The 16,569-nt window shown below is 40.3% G+C and overlaps 2 protein-coding genes across 15 annotated transcripts in view; one reads left to right on the forward strand and one right to left on the reverse strand.

Moving 5' to 3' along the window:
* Txndc12 (thioredoxin domain containing 12) overlaps positions 1 to 15,129 on the reverse strand; it is a 77,309-nt gene extending 62,180 nt beyond the window's left edge. For 3 of the 9 annotated variants that reach the window (XR_013110521.1, XR_013110522.1, XR_013110520.1), the window contains exons 1-4: positions 14,203 to 15,129; positions 13,813 to 13,908; positions 5,450 to 5,598; positions 46 to 107 (exon numbers count right to left, since the gene is read on the reverse strand). The gene's annotated coding sequence lies outside the window, so the exon portion shown is untranslated. Of the gene's footprint in view, positions 1 to 45; positions 108 to 5,449; positions 5,599 to 13,812; positions 13,909 to 14,202 lie in introns of those variants that run through there. The other 6 variants (XM_076934490.1, XM_076934491.1, XR_013110523.1 and 3 more) reach the window with 6 other exon arrangements.
* Positions 11,006 to 16,569, forward strand: part of Zfyve9 (zinc finger FYVE-type containing 9) — a 144,068-nt gene continuing 138,504 nt past the window's right edge. For 5 of the 6 annotated variants that reach the window (XM_076934481.1, XM_034501775.2, XM_076934483.1 and 2 more), the window contains exon 1: positions 14,574 to 14,711. The gene's annotated coding sequence lies outside the window, so the exon portion shown is untranslated. Of the gene's footprint in view, positions 11,027 to 14,573; positions 14,712 to 16,569 lie in introns of those variants that run through there. The other variant, XM_076934482.1, reaches the window with a different exon arrangement.

A 16,569-nucleotide genomic window follows, 5' to 3' on the forward strand; every position in this document is an offset into this window, starting at 1 on the left:
TATATTTTGAATTTATCTGGAATATATTTCACATTTATCACTTACAGTTTTCCCTTTTCAACTGACATTGCTTTGGGCCTAGTCTAGGCCACCATCTCATCTGGCTTCTGAAAAAAAAAAAAAAAAACCAAACATCTTGTTACTATGTCTGCAATTTCATTCTTCTCAATAGAGTAATATTTTTAACATAAATTAGTTCATATTTCTCCCTTGATCGAAAACTCTTTAAGATTTCTCACTGAAAGAAAAACTCAAATCTCTCACACTGGGCACAGGTCCTTATGATCTGACTCTTGCCTGCCTCTCTGTGGCCTCATCTCTTCCATTCTCTGTGCTTAATCACACACTGTTCACTGCTTCATTGTGACTTGGATTCTGGTCTCAACTTATATATAAATATAACTTCCCCAAAGAGGACTTTCCTGGACTCTCCTGAGTCCTGAGTGTGTCGTTCTCTCTCTCTCTCTCTCTCTCTCTCTCTCTCTCTCTCTCTCTCTCTCTCAGATCTCCCTGTCCCCATTATTCTCTCTCCCAATGATCTCATAATATTCCAGGATTTACACAATTTATACTTAATCCTTTATATGCACTGCTACATCCATATATGTGTGTATACATACATACATACATATATATGCACTTTAAGAATGGAGATCTAGCCGGGCGGTGGTGGCGCACGCCTTTAATCCCAGCACTTGGGAGGCAGAGGCAGGTGGATTTCTGAGTTCGAGGCCAGCCTGGTCTACAGAGTGAGTTCCAGGACAGCCAGGGCTACACAGAGAAACCCTGTCTCAAAAAAAAAAAAAAAAAAAAAAAAATGGAGATCTAAGTAAATACAAAAAAAAAAAAAAAAAAAGAATGGAGATCTAATTGTTTTACTCCATTTTAGTCTATATATAGTACAATCTAAAGATGTGGTTCTTAGGGAAAATTTATTAACAACTGAATGAATGGTGGAAGCTCAGTTGGTTTATTTTTCTTTCTCCTTCCTTTATTAATGAAATAATTTATATCTAACAAAAATATCGTTTCATATGTTAGGGGCTAGCTATTTGATATGGGTGTAACACTGGGAACTGAGATCTGGATTTAAATCCCTGCTCTGATAGTTCTGCTGTGTGATCCAGGACAACTTCCTTAAATTTTCTCAACTTTGGTTTCTTATTCATTTAATGTGAAGTTTAGCATCAATTTCAAACACCTAATTTGGAGGTGCAATGAACGTGTATGAGATACAATTTTTATTGCAAATAACTATAATAATTCTGAGTACTTCTAGTTCTAGGGTATAATACTTTTGTTTCACAGAAGACAATGTGTTAGAATACCTTGGCTCCATGTCTCTGAGCCTTTTTTCTTATCAATAAATAGATTTACTAGCCCCTTCCAAACTCACCATACAAGGCCATTAGGGGCCTTACACATTTTGCATGGACACGGCTTTGTAAATTGGAAAGGGCTGTATGTGAAAAGCCCGTTTTTATTAATCCCTGGCTCACCTCCCAAGGAGATTCTGAGTAAATAAGATAAAGTTGGAGTAACATTCCAAGTGATTAAAGCCAGGAGAAAGAGCTTTGGACTGGAAGCCAAGTTCAGACCTGACTCTCTCATGGAGCCAAGTCTCTATTTAATTTCCAGCTAAAGACTATGCCCCAGGGAGTTGAGTGAGAGGAAAGAAAAATCCTAAAACAAGACAGGGCTTATTTGTCTGCTCTAGTGTCTGCCCATATAGAGAGAAGCACTTGGCAGGTCTTCCCTAGGCCTAATTTTCTCGACTCTTCTTCCCAGGCCAGGTGCACAGACTTACTAGAAGCCTCAAGAGAAGGACATTTTTATTAGCTAGTCTGGTTACAACTGGCTTCACACCTTTCACTACCTGTCCTTACTCTGGAATGTCATGGGAAACAAAATTGCCAGGGAGGCAGAGTTAAAGTGGAGAGGAACAGCTCATGATCTTGATATGACCATCCATTCATTTGCTTGTGACCTGGGTAAGCATCAAGCACAGAACATGTAAGATGATAAAGAGATGCTAGATTCTAGGATATTTGCTACCATTTCCAGCTAGTAGTATATTGTTGGTAAATGTTTAACCACTGGCTCTCCTAGTATAGTTCTGACACAAATGTTGGTTGATATTTTAGTATAAGTAACATGAAAATGAAACAACATAGGCATCTATTGAAATCTTGATTTATCTATGAACCATATAAGTGGTTTGTTGAAAATGTTTGTTTTCCAATACTGTAAAACTGTTTACTTGATAGTGTGCATGCGTGTGCACATGTACATGTGTACAATATGTGTGCTGAGTATGGGTGTCATCTGCCAAGGTTTGGGGCCGTAGAGGTCAGAGAACAACCTTGGGTGTTAGTCCTTACCTTTACCTTGGTTTGAGACAGGTCCTTTGCTGTTCACTGCTGTGGAAGGGCTAGCTGACCCACCAGTTTCTGGCAATTCTCTTGTCTCTGCCTCTCATATTCCTATAGGTATGCCCTGGAATCATACCGCATCTGGCTGCAGGTCAGCAGGCTTGTGTGACAAGCGCTTTGCCCACTAAACTTTCTTTTTCTATGTCATTTTCATAATGTAATAGCAGTAGACACAACACAAATTTACTCTATCACTTAATCTATGTCTAGATGATTAATGAAACAAGCCCTAAGTGTAACATTTGCCAGTTTCTGCTAGTACCAGTTTCATTACAGTTTTAAGTTTTGGAAGTCATTTTTATGTATTTTTGGTTAGTTTATACTTTTGTTATCATTGAAAAACATTTCATAATTCAAGGGAAAAAAGATTTACATCCATGGTCCTTCTAGGAATTTTATAATTTTAGTTTTTATACATAAGTCTGATTCATTTTGAGACTGGGTTTGGTAGATGTCCAGTATCACTATTTTGCCTGTAGAAATACAATTGTCCTGGCTCCAGTTGTTGAAAAAAATCATTCTTTTTCCATTAATATCACACATTATAACTGAAAACATCCAATTCAAAACATTAAAACTAAAGTATTTCTTTTTAGAAAATGATTGGCAGTATTTTGAACACTGATTGGTTTTTTTTGTGTGTGTAACTTATAGTAAGAATAGGCAACTGCTCTATGCTAAGAACACACTTCTATTTCTAAGCTTGGATTTATTTCCAACATCTTGTTCTTTTTTTTTTTTTTTTAGAGAATTATTTATTTTATGTATGAGTACACTGTAGCTATCCTCAAATACACCAGAAGAGGGCATCAGATCCTACTACAGATGGTTGTGAGCCACCATGTAGTTGCTGGGAATTGAACTCAGGACCTCTGGAAGAGCAGTCAGTGCTCTTAACCCCTAAGCCATCTCTCCAACCCCAACATCTTGTTCTTTGTTTTTTATACTTTCGATGTTGTGATGTGCAATACATCTTAGAATTGTTCTGATGGAACCTTTCTCCCCCCCCCCCCCCCAGTCTAACTTTCTCTAGGACTCATTCATGCTTTTTGTCACAATTCTGTCACTTAGATCAGTAAGTTTGTCTTCACTAAATTCCTCTGGCTAATATGTATAGTCTCCCAAATGGAAGGAATGTCAAAATTCCTATACTCAACTATTTTTAAATTCTTATTATTGATGTGTATGTGCATATGTGCATGCCATAGTATGTGTGGGGGTCAGAGAACAACTTTGTAGAGCTGCTTCTCTCCTTTCACCTTTATGTGTGTTCTAGGAACTGGACTTAGGTCATTAGGCTTTCTGGGTTTTGCCCAATGAGCTCCTATTTCTTCTGTAATAGCTTTTACATTAAAGTTTAATTTTGAGCCTGATTATTTTTTGTTCTTTGCTTCATTTCACTTTTTAACTTTTGCAGAATGGTATATTATATATACTACTGGTAGAAAATGAGGCAACACAAGATCTGCTTCGCTGTCTGTGCAAGACTCTAATAGCAGCTGTGCAGTGATTAATCCCTGATAGAATAACATGAGATACCTCATGACCAATCACAATGTGCTTCTATGACTTCTAGTGAATTCTAAAAAGCTAGCAGCAATGCTTATATTTTTGTATCTACTTTTAACTAATATACTATGAAAAATGAAATTTGAATTATGTTGCTGGAGTATTGATGTTAAATTAAACTGTGGAAACTAAAATTCATTCATCTCATAACTGCACAAAGCAAGCACTATCTGCATTTAATAATGTTCTTCTTCATATACTTTAGTTATATGTTTACACAATTTAAGGTTCTTAAAATATAACTTTTTTAAATGGCCACATTTAACCAGGTATTGTAGTATATGCCAGGAACCCCAGCATTTGGAAGGTATAGGCAGGAGAATTAGTAATTCAAGACCAGAAAGCCTCAGCTACATATTGCATTCAATGCCTCAATGCCAGGCTGGGCTACATGAGATCCTATCTAAAACAGAAATAAAAAAGAAAGATCTGTCGAGGACTGGATGTGACTCCCAATAACCATATAGTGGTTTACAACCATCTGTAAATCCAATGTCAGGGGATCCAATGCCCTCTTCTGACTTCATTAGGCATGAGACACACGTATGTTGCATATACATACATATAAACTGACAAAACACTCATAAACATAAAATAATTAAAAATTTTTTAAAAAATCTGAAGAGTTGGTGGATAGAAATCAATTTGGTTTAGTTTTGTGAAAATCTTATGGTAAACATTTAATCACTGAATAAGATACATTTTAATTCTCTCTAGAGCAGTGGATTTCAATCTGTGGATCATGACCCTTTTGGGAGTAGAATAATCCCCAAAAACCTTTCACAGTGGCTGCTTAAGGCCATTGGAAAACACAGATAGTTATATTATAATTCATAACAGATCTGTTCACTGTAAAGTGCTGTACTACCTTGCACACCATACTATCCACAATACTGTGCTATCTTTTTACACGTGAGTAGTGAAAAATAGGCTGGTGGGCTAAAGGAATCCTGACTGAACTGGATGTGCAGAAGTGAAACTCATAGACTCAATAACAACCTCTTCCACTGACCAATCCGTCTTTACATCATTAGAACTTCTATTTTCAGTCTCTATCCCCGAGATCTTTCCATTGCACCATATATGCCACACTGTTCTGTTTCACACACAATTCTCTCTCTCTCTCTCTCTCTCTCTCTCTCTCTCTCTCTCTCTCTCTCTCTCTCCCTCTCCCTCTCCCTCTCTGTCCCTCTCTCTCTCTCTCTCCCTCTCTCTCTCTCTCTTTCTTTTTTTCCAAGACTGGGTTTCTCTGTGTAGCTCTGGCTGTCATGAAACTCGATCTGTAGACCAGGCTGGGTTCTCTACCTGCCTCTGTTCCCCAAGGTGAATTCTAAAAAGCTAGCAGCAATGCTTATATTTCTGAGATTAAAGGTACATATTACCACTGCCTGGATCATAACTCTTTTTAAAAATGGTTTATTTTTACTTAATGTGCACTGGTGTTTTACCTGTAGGTATGTGTGAGGGTGCCAGATCTCCTAGAGCTGGAGTTATAGACAGTTGTGAGCTGCCATGTGCATGTTGAGACTTGAACCTGAGTCCCCTGGAAAAGCAGCCAGTTCTCTTAAACACTGTGCCATCTCTCCAGTCACATTTTCTTTTAATGAAAAAAAAAAACATATCATAAACATTCCCCAGTATCAGGCATTATCTTATGTGTGTATGTGTGTGGAGGGCTGGTTTTCAAGACAAGGTTTCTCTGTGTAACTTTGGTTTTCCTGGAATTTACTATATAGATCAGACTGGCCTTGAATCCAGAGATCTGCCAGCCTCTGCCTCCTGAGTGCTGGGACTAAAGGCATGCACCACCACCACAAGACATCAGGCGTATCTTAATGCATCTGCACTGCAACCAGATGATGCCCACAATGGGCACAATGCTAATAATAGTAATTATGATTGTGGAAATATTCTTATGTTATTAGTCAGGTGAATCTGACGTGTAAGAGAACATGTTACTCATATTGTAAGTGGTCCCCACCACCTGCCCATTCCTAGTGGTTGGTACACATTCCTACACCAAGTGTGGGAGGAGGTGTGGCAGTGCTGAGCAGCACAGAGATTTGTAGTCAGACAGACCTGGATTGGAATCTCAGCTCCGATGATTCCAGTCATCTTGGACATACAATGTCATCTATGTGAATTTTAGTTTCTTAATACGTTGGTATGGTGAAATAGTACTCTTTGTCTTTCTCATCAAGCCTGCTCCACCTCTTCTGCTCTTTGTCTAAAATAAACTCACCAAGTTTCCCAAGCTAGAAACTCAAGTGTCAACCTTGACTTCTCTTTTTCACTAGGTTCCTTTTTATTTTTTCCCACATGCCAACCCAATCATGAGTTTGAAGGCTTTGCCTCTTGAAACGACTATTCCAGCTCTACTCTAGTTTGTCTGGATTATTGTTGGCATTTTTGCAAATGTCTTTAAAGTAAGAAAAACTTTACATAAGATAGCTGGATTCTCACATTTGCTTCTGGACTCAGAAACTGGTTCTTTTAGATTGACACACCCTTTTTCCCCCTTTGGTCTTTCCAGACAGAGTTTTTCTGTATAACCCTAGCTACCCTGGGATCCTCCTGCCTCTGCTGGGATCAAATATATGGGCCACTGCCAGGCATTAATGTATGTTTAATTCCTGGAACCTAAAAAAGCATGCAGTAGCACACATGTGTAATTATGCATCCCTACAGAGACGTTAGAGACGAAACAGAGCTGCCTAGAAGCTTCTGGGCTGGTATGCAATACTTGGTGCCGTAGAAGGAAAAACAAAACATCCTGACGTAACAAGGATGAAGGTGAGAACCAACTCTTGAAAATTATCCTTTAACCTCTAACTAACACATACTATGCTATATATGTGCATGTTCATGTATGTACATACATGTATGTATGTGTACATGTATGTATGTGTACGCATGCAACCCAATAATTTAATTACTTAAAATGATGTTCAGGTCAAGGCGAGGTGTGAGTTTCTGCTCTAGGCTTGCTCACTGAAAGACCACATAAGAACAGAATCATAGAGGCAGTGAGGAATTCTACTTAGCATTTAGATCTGTTTGTTTAGCCAGGTTGGCCTTGCATTTACTATCCTCCTGCTTTAGACTCACAAGAACCTGGGATTACACTTGTGTGCCATCATGTCCTACCTCAGCATTTTTTTAAAAAAAAAAAAACATTCTCCACTAAATGGAACTAATGTTCTTAGGGAAACCAAATTATTCCAGTGCAAGGGTTAATACAGTTCAAAGTAAGCCTGACACACAGTGACAGAAAGCAGGGAAACCTAATAAACAAAGAAATAGTGAAGAAATGCCCAAGTCAGTCAGGGCTGAGAACAACGTGTGCATCAATGTGAATAATGGTAGGAGAGAGTACAGGTGTAAACTACCATGCACAGTGAAAATAAATGCAAATGGCGAGAACATCAATAAGACAACAAATACAGGGTAACCAAGAGGAATAATGGCAGAGTTAGATGACTGTTTGGTGACCTCTACAGGAATAATTGTTTCGAACAAGAATCATCAACCAATGTTAAAATTTGTGGGTATTCTCAACTAATCTTCCCCAAAAGAGATCTATTAATCACAGATCTAAAATAGTCAACCCCAGCTACTGTGGGGGCAGAGGGTTATTTGAGACCATAAGTTCGAGACAGTCCTAAGCAACACACATAAACCTGCATCTTAAAAACAAAAGGAAAAAAAAAAAAAAGAAACAACACAAAAAGCTATTTTTATGGTAGAGAAATCCAGTCAATAATATTTTGAACAAATGAACAAAGTTTCTGTCATCATGGGACAAAAAGGTACGTTACATCTGATGTAATTTACTGACAAGACATATCAGCTCTGTAATATTCTTACAAATATGCATACCTTGAATTTAATTATAAGAACCATCAAAAAAAACCTCAAAACAAAGGTTACAAAATAAACACATTCTTCAAAATTGTCAAGTCACAAAAGACAAGACCAAGAACCTGTTCTAGGTTAAAAAACAAAACAAAACAAAACAAAACAAACAAACAAAAAAAAAAAACAAAAAAAAAAAACATTAAACTATTTTAAAGACTTATTTCGCCGGGCGGTGGTGGCGCACGCCTTTAATCCCAGCACTTGGGAGGCAGAGACAGGCAGATTTCTGAGTTCGAGGCCAGCCTGATCTACAGAGTGAGTTCCAGGATAGCCAGGGCTATACAGAGAAACCCTGTCTCGAAAAACCAAAAAACAAAACAAACAAACAAAAAAAAGACTTATTTTTATTAAAATTCTTAAAAGATTTATTTTTATTTGTGTGTGTGCCTCAAGATGCCTGAGGAGACCAGAAGAGGGTGTTGGCTCCCTGAGACTTAAGAGTTACAGGTGGTTTTGAGCCTTCTGATGTTAGTTCATGGGAATCGACCTGGTTCTTCTGGAAGATCAGTAAACACATAATTAACTAAGCCATCTGTCTAGTTCCCCAACAACTACTTATAATGTGTGGTCCCATATTGTAGTCTATATTTTTTTGAGATATGGTCTCATTACTAGCCCTGTTTGGCTTGTAACTCACTTTGTAGTCCCAGGCTGGCTTTAAACTCATGGAGACCCACCGGCCTCTGCCTCCTGAGTGCTGGGATTAAAGGCGTGCACCACCATGCCCAGCAGTTACTTTCGTTTTCTATGAACATTAGTGAGACAATTGACAACATTCGAGTAAGTTTGCCGATTGGACCATAATAATGCCTCTAATCTTTATAATTACATTATGATATCTGTACCCCTTTGAGGAAATATAATAAAATATTTAGAAACAAAAGATTAAAAAAGAGTTACTACTAAGAACCAATGATCTGGGATGCTCAGTATCAACTGACACATCTCTAACATAATTCCTGTACCTAAGGCTCAGGGATCAGTACAGAAAAAGGGCAGAAAGACTGTAAGAGGCAGAGGACGAGGAAGCTGGGAGATTGTATCTCCTAGAAATCACAGGCAAGCTTCACCTCAACAGTATGGTTGCCTAAACAAGACCTAAAGAAACATACCATCAATTAGGGGCCCCACACATACACAAAGAACAACGGGCACCTAAAGAATTCTAAGGGTGGGAAAAACAGCCTTCTCCAGGGATAGGTTCCTTAATTGATCACTCAAAACCAATGCTCGGTCCTGAAATATACATACAAGTAACACTAATGGACTGAGCAGGCTATATTTATATATTTACATATATTTATGTATATGTTACAATAACAAAAAGAGGCTATCATTTTAGGGGGATATGTGGAAGGGGCTGGAGAGAGAAAAGGGAAGGGGGAGATGATGCAATTATAATTTAAAAAATTAAAAAAACAAAATAGTTACAATGGTATATACATGTATACATACATATTTCTATCTCTTATTGAGATAAAAAGAATAGAGAACAAGAAAAGCATGCTGAGGGAAGTGTGGTTAGATACAACTGAAACATACATGGGATTTGGAAGTACTATTTTTTTTCAACCTTTAAATCTGAAATTATTCCAAATTATAAAGTAAAAAATTCCCACAAGCACTCAACATTTTATTTATTCCTTTCTAAGTATATGCATATTGGAACTGGAGAGATGGCTCAGTAGTTAAAAGTTTGTACTGGTCTTGCTGAGGACTGAATTTGTTTCCTAGCATGCATGCCATTGGCTCACAACCACTTTTACCTCTTCCTTCAAGGGATCTGAAACCTCTGTCCCCTGAAGGCAACTATAATCCCAAGTATAGATTGGCACAAAGGCACATACATAGACACATTTATTAAGAATAACAAAAATGAATCTTTAAATATACTTTATATATACATATAAAATAATTCAATCACACATTCTTTTTTACTTTATACTTTTATTAATTTGGTATTGAATCATGAGCCGTTTTCAATGTCATTTAAAATAATTTAAAAACAATTAATGGGGGTTGGAGAGATGGCTCAGTGGTTTAGAATGCTTACTACTCTTGCAGAGGACCAGGGTTCATTTTGCAGCACTTACATGATGTGGTTCATAGCCACCTGTAACTCCAAGTCCAGGTGTCTGTGCCTTCTGGCCTTCTTGGGTACCAGTATGCATGTGTGTACATAAACTCACAGAGGCACACATATATATTACAAAAAGATTAATAGATGAACAATATTCTGTGGAAATAATGTAATTTATTTATTTTAGGTTATCTTCATATTTTTATGACAGTAACCAAACATAATAAACATTTTTATATATCTTTTATATATTTGCTACTTGTGTTCAATACTTATGCTAAAATTGCTTTTTTTTCTAAGATTTATTTATTTCATGTATGTGGGTTGCTATCTTCAGACACACTAGAAGACGGCACTAGATGCCCTTTACAGATGGTTGTGAGCCACCATGTGGTTGCTGGGAATTGAACTCAGGACCTCTGGAAGAGCAGTCAGTGCTCTTAACCACTGAGCCATCTCTCCAGGCCAATTGCTTTTTTTTTTTTTTTTAATTATTTATTTATTTTATTATTGAGTACACTGTAGCTGTCTTCAGACACATCAGATGAAGGCATCAGTTACCATTAAAGATGGTTGTGAGCCACCATGTGGTTGCTGGGAATTGAACTCAAGACCTCCAGAAGAGCATTCAGTGCTCTTAACCACTGAGCCTTCTCTCCAGCCTCATGACCATATTTGTGTGTGTGGTGGGGGCATCATGTGTGGAGGTCAGAACATGTGCAGGTCAGGGGACAATTTAAGGTCTTCCTTTCTACCACGTGGGTCCCAGAACATCAGGCTTGGAGGAAAGTAAGTATCTTTACCCACTGAGCCATCTTGTAGGCTCCTTTATTCTTTTTTTAGGGACTAGGATGGCCTAACAAGGCCCCAGATGTCCCCAGGTTCCCTCTTCAGCTTGGGATGCTTAGCTGACTTCTGGCCTGCTCGGGGCTTATCTGCTCTATCAGGCACTGGATTTGGGGTTTGACTCTGGGCAGCATTTGTTGAGGGAAGAAGGATGTGAGAGACCACAGCTGTCAGCAGCAAGGTAGGTTCAATTCTGGGCTACAACTCTCAAAGGGAATTCTTATTTTAGGTCCTGAAAATTGAAAGCAAGCCTTAAAAAGTCACTAAGCAGGTAAGATGTAAGCTATCTAGTTCAGCTTAAAGGTACCCATGCTGAGACCAGTTCTAGGGATTCAGAGAGGATTAAAACACAGCACCTGTCCCATGGGCTCACAATCTGATACGGGAGACATACAGGTAAATATGTACTGACCTTGTAGTGATGAAGAGTTATAAGTTGGGAAAGTACAGGGTTAAAAAGAACACAGATGAGATCTTATGTTTCGCTTTCAACAAAATTTATACAGTATATATTCTTGTCCACAAATATAAAATTTATTTATTTTTCTCTCTTCCCCTTTCCCTTCTGTAAACTTACAATTAATTCATCAAATATCCTAGATCAAAAGGTTTGTACTTTTGTGTTTGTGTGCAGGGAGATGTGTGAAGGAAGGAGGATAGTTTTTAAAAAAACAAAAACAAAAACCAAGAAGTAGAATTTATTAGGCTTTGTGACCAACTGTCCACTAGTGAGTACTAACATTTAAATATGATACCTAGAATTTGGATTAGGCACCTGGTGGATGATGATGTCACTGAATATCTTCCCTCCCTTTAAATTTTTGAGATGAAACTATTGATATGTTGCCTACATTGGCTCCTAACTCCTGGACAACAGTGATCCCTTTGCCTCAGCCTTTGAAGTAAACAGATATACAGGTGGATGAAGAGAGGCATGCCTGGCTTCACCCGAAGTTTAAAGAGAAAAAAAAAATCTATTAATGATGATCCTAAACTTCCTTGAAAACATTCTTCTAATATTGACTTTCTAAAGGATGTCAATGGTATACAAATGAAAGTGGGGAATTCTACCAGTAAGGGAGTATGATATACTTTAAAGTCATTAGAGAGTGGCAGAGCCAAGACAATTGACTACAAGTTGAAGTGGCTTGAAATAGAAAGAGATCCTCGGTAGAAGAAAGGAGGCAGGTGAGAGACAGGTCAGGAGCTGAGAGTAAAATGAGGAAGCAAGGGGGGAAACAGACTGGATGAAATGGGAGCAGGCAAAAGGAGACTGACTGACTGTGGGCGCTCGAATGCCTCCTATGTAGTTGGTTCTCTCTTTCTATCATGTGGGTTCCAGAGATAAAACTCAGATCACTGGGCTTGGCCCTTTACCCACTGAGCAATCTGGCCAGCATCTGACAAAAAGCTTTTAAGCAGGCTACTATCAGGCAGCCTCCCTCAGCAAGAGTTTGACTAGAAGAGAAGAAAGTGTGAGGCAAGAAGAAACTGGTCCTGGGAACAAATGAATCATCGTCATGCTGTAGCTACACCCTAAACGTCATGATTATTCACAAACAAATGTAGGTTTTCTGCAGTGGCAGTGAGCTAGGCTTGGAAAGGACAGTGCCAATGTCAGGGTTCCAAACTGATCTAAATTAAAGGGCTCCACTCTAAAGAGCATATGCTATCAATAGTAACTCACTAACAATGTCTTCTTAATACTTCAGAAGAGATTGCTATCAGACAGGAGACCCTATGGTTATAGGGTCTATTTGCAGCTTTTCTCTAGGTTGGATGTCCTGTGGTGGTACCAAGGTATTGAATTCACAGAGATGCTGTGAGGATGAGTCACTGCTTCCTTCTGCCGGTTTCTGTCATTACAAAAAGGGGATAGTGATTTTTTTTTGTAATGTGACTCAGAAGTATGTGGCAAAGGCAGACTTGGGACTGTGCAGGAACAGCTTTCATTGATGAGAAAAGAACTGCTAGGTTATATTTTCTCTGGATGGCTGCTCAATTATTACTTGAACAGTTCCTGAAGTCCTTATGTAATTTTCTCATATCTTGTTACTATTAGGCCATAACCTAAGGCAAGATTGCTTATAATATTTTTATGCAGAAAATTATTGCTTATTATTATTATGCAGAATATTATTGCTTATAATATTTTTATGCAGAAAAGTGTACTGGTTCTATTTTGATATCTGCTGTGCGGTAGAATGTCAAAGGATCTAGTATATTAGGTTCTCTTCTTCAGTGGAGGATGTTACATAAATGCACTAGTGAAATTCAGGGAAATTTCACTGAGACCAGGAATGATGAGAATGACCTTTTGATAGGAACACACACACACACACACACACACACACACACACACACACACACTGGGTGGGGGAGTGAGGTGGGACAAGCACACACAGATGGGTACAATCTCCAGATTAAGAATGACTAAGTGTTAGGGTGTTCTGGAATTAACAAAAATTGGAACTGTAGGCTCATCCTTCCATCCCTAACCTTCACAACCAGCTAGGCAGGCAGGAGAAAACAGAGGTTCAAAAATATTACATAACTTGCCACAGTCATAAAATTCTACATGATGTAACTGGAACCAGTAGTATCAGGATCTGCCTAACACCAAAGTCCTTGCTTGTTCCAATACAGCACCCAGAAACAAAACCAACCACTCAATCAAACAATCAAACACAGTATTTGGGAATTTGAGGGACCAGGGGATTAAAAAAAATTTTTTTTTTCCTATTTCCCTTCTGACAGTCTTTTGTTTTTGATTGTGACATTATGTTAGCATACTAGAGGCTGGGCAAGATCAAACAGGAGGCATCTGTAAACAAAATGACTGCATAGCCTTTAATATAACCACAACAATTTCCTTCTTTCAGAGTCTTACCTAGGATTTGGTAAGGGGTGGGTGGCACAGAAGTGGTGGCCAGGGTTAAGTTAGTAAAAGGATGATTCTTTTCTTACCTTTAAGTTGTTTATCAATTTCAGGACAACCCGTTGGTTATTCTCTTCTTTGTCAGCGTTTTTTGTTTGTTTGTTTGTTTGCTTGGTTTCTCCCTCCTATTATGTGGGGAAGGTTAGGGGTTAAAAGATTCTGTAGCAAATTTCTGTAGTGAATCTGCACAGTAGCCCCCAAAAAGTTGAGGTCAAAGATTATTCCTTTATCTGTTTTGGGAAGGTATTGTGCATGTGCTTAGAAAAAGAAAAAAGAGATTTGTTCTGGGTCACTCTCCTTTCATACTGACGCACTGAAGGGATTTAAAAGGGACCCCCTGTCTCCACGAGAAATGAACCGAGATTCCCTCACATTCCCGCTCTCGGATACGGGTACGAGTGACGAAAGCATTCACATACCTTCTAGAGGAAAGAAAAAGGTGCTGGGGTCTGAAGGGGGTGGGGTGGGGGGAGCCGACAGCTTCCGGCTCCCGGGAAGCCGCGTCAGGGGCGGGCCACCGGCCGCGGGCGGGCGGCGCAGGGCGCACAGGGCCCCGCCACCCCCAGGCCGCGTTCCCTGCCGCTCGTGCCCGGTGCGGCCGCCGCAGTCCCGGCGCCGTAGCGGGACGTGGGGTCCAGGGGGCGCTGTGGCCCAGCGGCGCGGGCGGCTGAAGCGGCCACCGCGGCGCCCGAGGCTTCACCGAGCCCGTCCGCCTGCAGCGCCTCGGTCGTCCCGCCGTAAGCTGCGCCCCCGGCCGCTTTCGGCCGCGCTTCCCCGGACCCCCGTGGCTGAGGCGGCTGGAGGGGCGCTGGGCCTCAGCCCCGGCCGCTGAGACCACAGCGCCCTCAGGAGTGCGAGGCTTCGCGGCGGAGCTCTACTGAGGAGGAGGCTCTCGGCTGAGTGACGACCCCCGGGCCATGGAGAGGCGGTGAGTGTGGCGCGCCGTGGTCTCGGGCTCGCCTGCTTGCGCCGCCCAGGGGTCCGGGCGCCAGCTATGGGGCCAGGCGGACGGAGCGTCCTGCTACTGCGGCCACCGTGGGCACCCCGGAGGTCTGGGGCCTCGGCCCTTTCTCCGTGGGTCTCCCGGGAGACTGAATGCGTGCGGGGGGCGACTAGGCCCCGAGCCGCCGGGAAGCCCTTAGCCGGGCCTGGGTTCCGGCGCGGCCCGGTACGTGAAGATCGGGCCGGCGGCCGCACCGGTGCCCTTCGCATTTGTCCCGGGCGGGGCCGAGCGTGCCTTCCTTCCAGGGCCCTGCGTGCACATCCCGGAGGGAGGTAGAGGACGCTTGTTTGCAAACAGCTTTGGCTTGCCTGCGCCGCATACTGAGTCTTGCGGAGCCACCTCCTGGGTGGGGAGTGGTGAGTACTGAGGTGCAGAGAGTGCGGGGCACTTGGAGCCCCTGATACTCCAGGAGTAGCATTCACGCCTCTCTTGCTGGAGACACAGCCTTTTGCGTCCTTTTTTGAGGTGAAATTTCATCACCTGCCGCTAGCTCATCCTTCCCTCCTTATGTTGTTACATCTCGTCTCTGAGCGAGGTCTGCCTTTGAGAAAGCCCCATTCCAATCTTTGCCATGCTAAGTTTCCTAGCTAACCACTCACAGTTTAAAAAAAAAATCTTTTATGAAGATGTCTTTTCCACCTTCAAAGAGACAGGAAATGTTTTAATGCCTCAGTCCTTGGTACAAAAATGTTCCACTCAAGTAGAGAACGGATGGCAAGATTTTAAATCGAACTAATTATCCTAATAGCAAGGACATGCCGAAAAAGGGATATAAACTCGGTTGTACAAGAACAGTGAGTGATTTGTTTTGTTCTGGTAATGATGTAAAGAAAAGTTAGTGATTGTACTTTGATATTACACGTCAGATATTGGGGTGCTTCTTGTTTATGATAAATGTTATTACAGGTTATTATTTTTCTACTATATAGGATTTATATGTACATCTAGAACTTCAATGCATGAAAATATGTATATATAGTAGAAAATTTGAATACACAGAGAGGTACTATATTGACTTCTAATATGTACTTAATAACTGGAGAGAGATTACTGGTAATGTCATAGTATGTTTGATGGTCATTCAAAGTTTACAGTGAGTGTATCAGTAGATGGTGATTTTAATTTTTTTTTTTTTTTTTTTTTTTTTGGTATTAGATTAAGAATGCCTGGCTGGTCCACTTTACAGCCAGGCATTTGTTTAAATTTTATTATTTATTTATTTATTTATTTGTTCATTTATTTTTGAGACAGGGTTTCTCTGTATAGCCCTGGCTGTCCTGGAACTCACTCTGTAGACCAGGCTGGCCTCGAACTCAGAAATCCACCTGCCTCTGCCTCCCAAGTGCTGGGTGTTTAAATTTTATAAAGTATGTTATTAATTACCAGAGTTAGAGCCATCAGTTAATATGGGTAGTTACCTGTAAGACTCCTGACTTACCTTTCCTGCAGAGTGTGGGAATCTCCTGAGGTCTAAAGAGGTTCATCATGTTGAAGAATTTTGAGGACTTTTTGAGAATTGTGTTTGTTGTAACCTTGCCTTTGTCAGATCTTGTGTAAGCATTTTTAACTGTAAAACATTGGCTTGAATAGGTATGTTGGTTAACTTAGGTTTTTAAAAGTCAAATTCTTTTCTCAGTGTGACCAGTATTAGAATCAGTTGGGAGTGCTGATTAAAATATGCAATTTCTGATCTCCTAAATCAGAATTGTAGGTACAACTGTAACTCAAAGATGCTGATTTTTATCAACCTTCCTGATTCTTAGTACTACTAAATTTGAACATC

The sequence above is a fragment of the Arvicanthis niloticus genome, chromosome 5 (genome assembly GCF_011762505.2).
Source record: "Arvicanthis niloticus isolate mArvNil1 chromosome 5, mArvNil1.pat.X, whole genome shotgun sequence".
NCBI lineage: Eukaryota > Metazoa > Chordata > Mammalia > Rodentia > Muridae > Arvicanthis > Arvicanthis niloticus.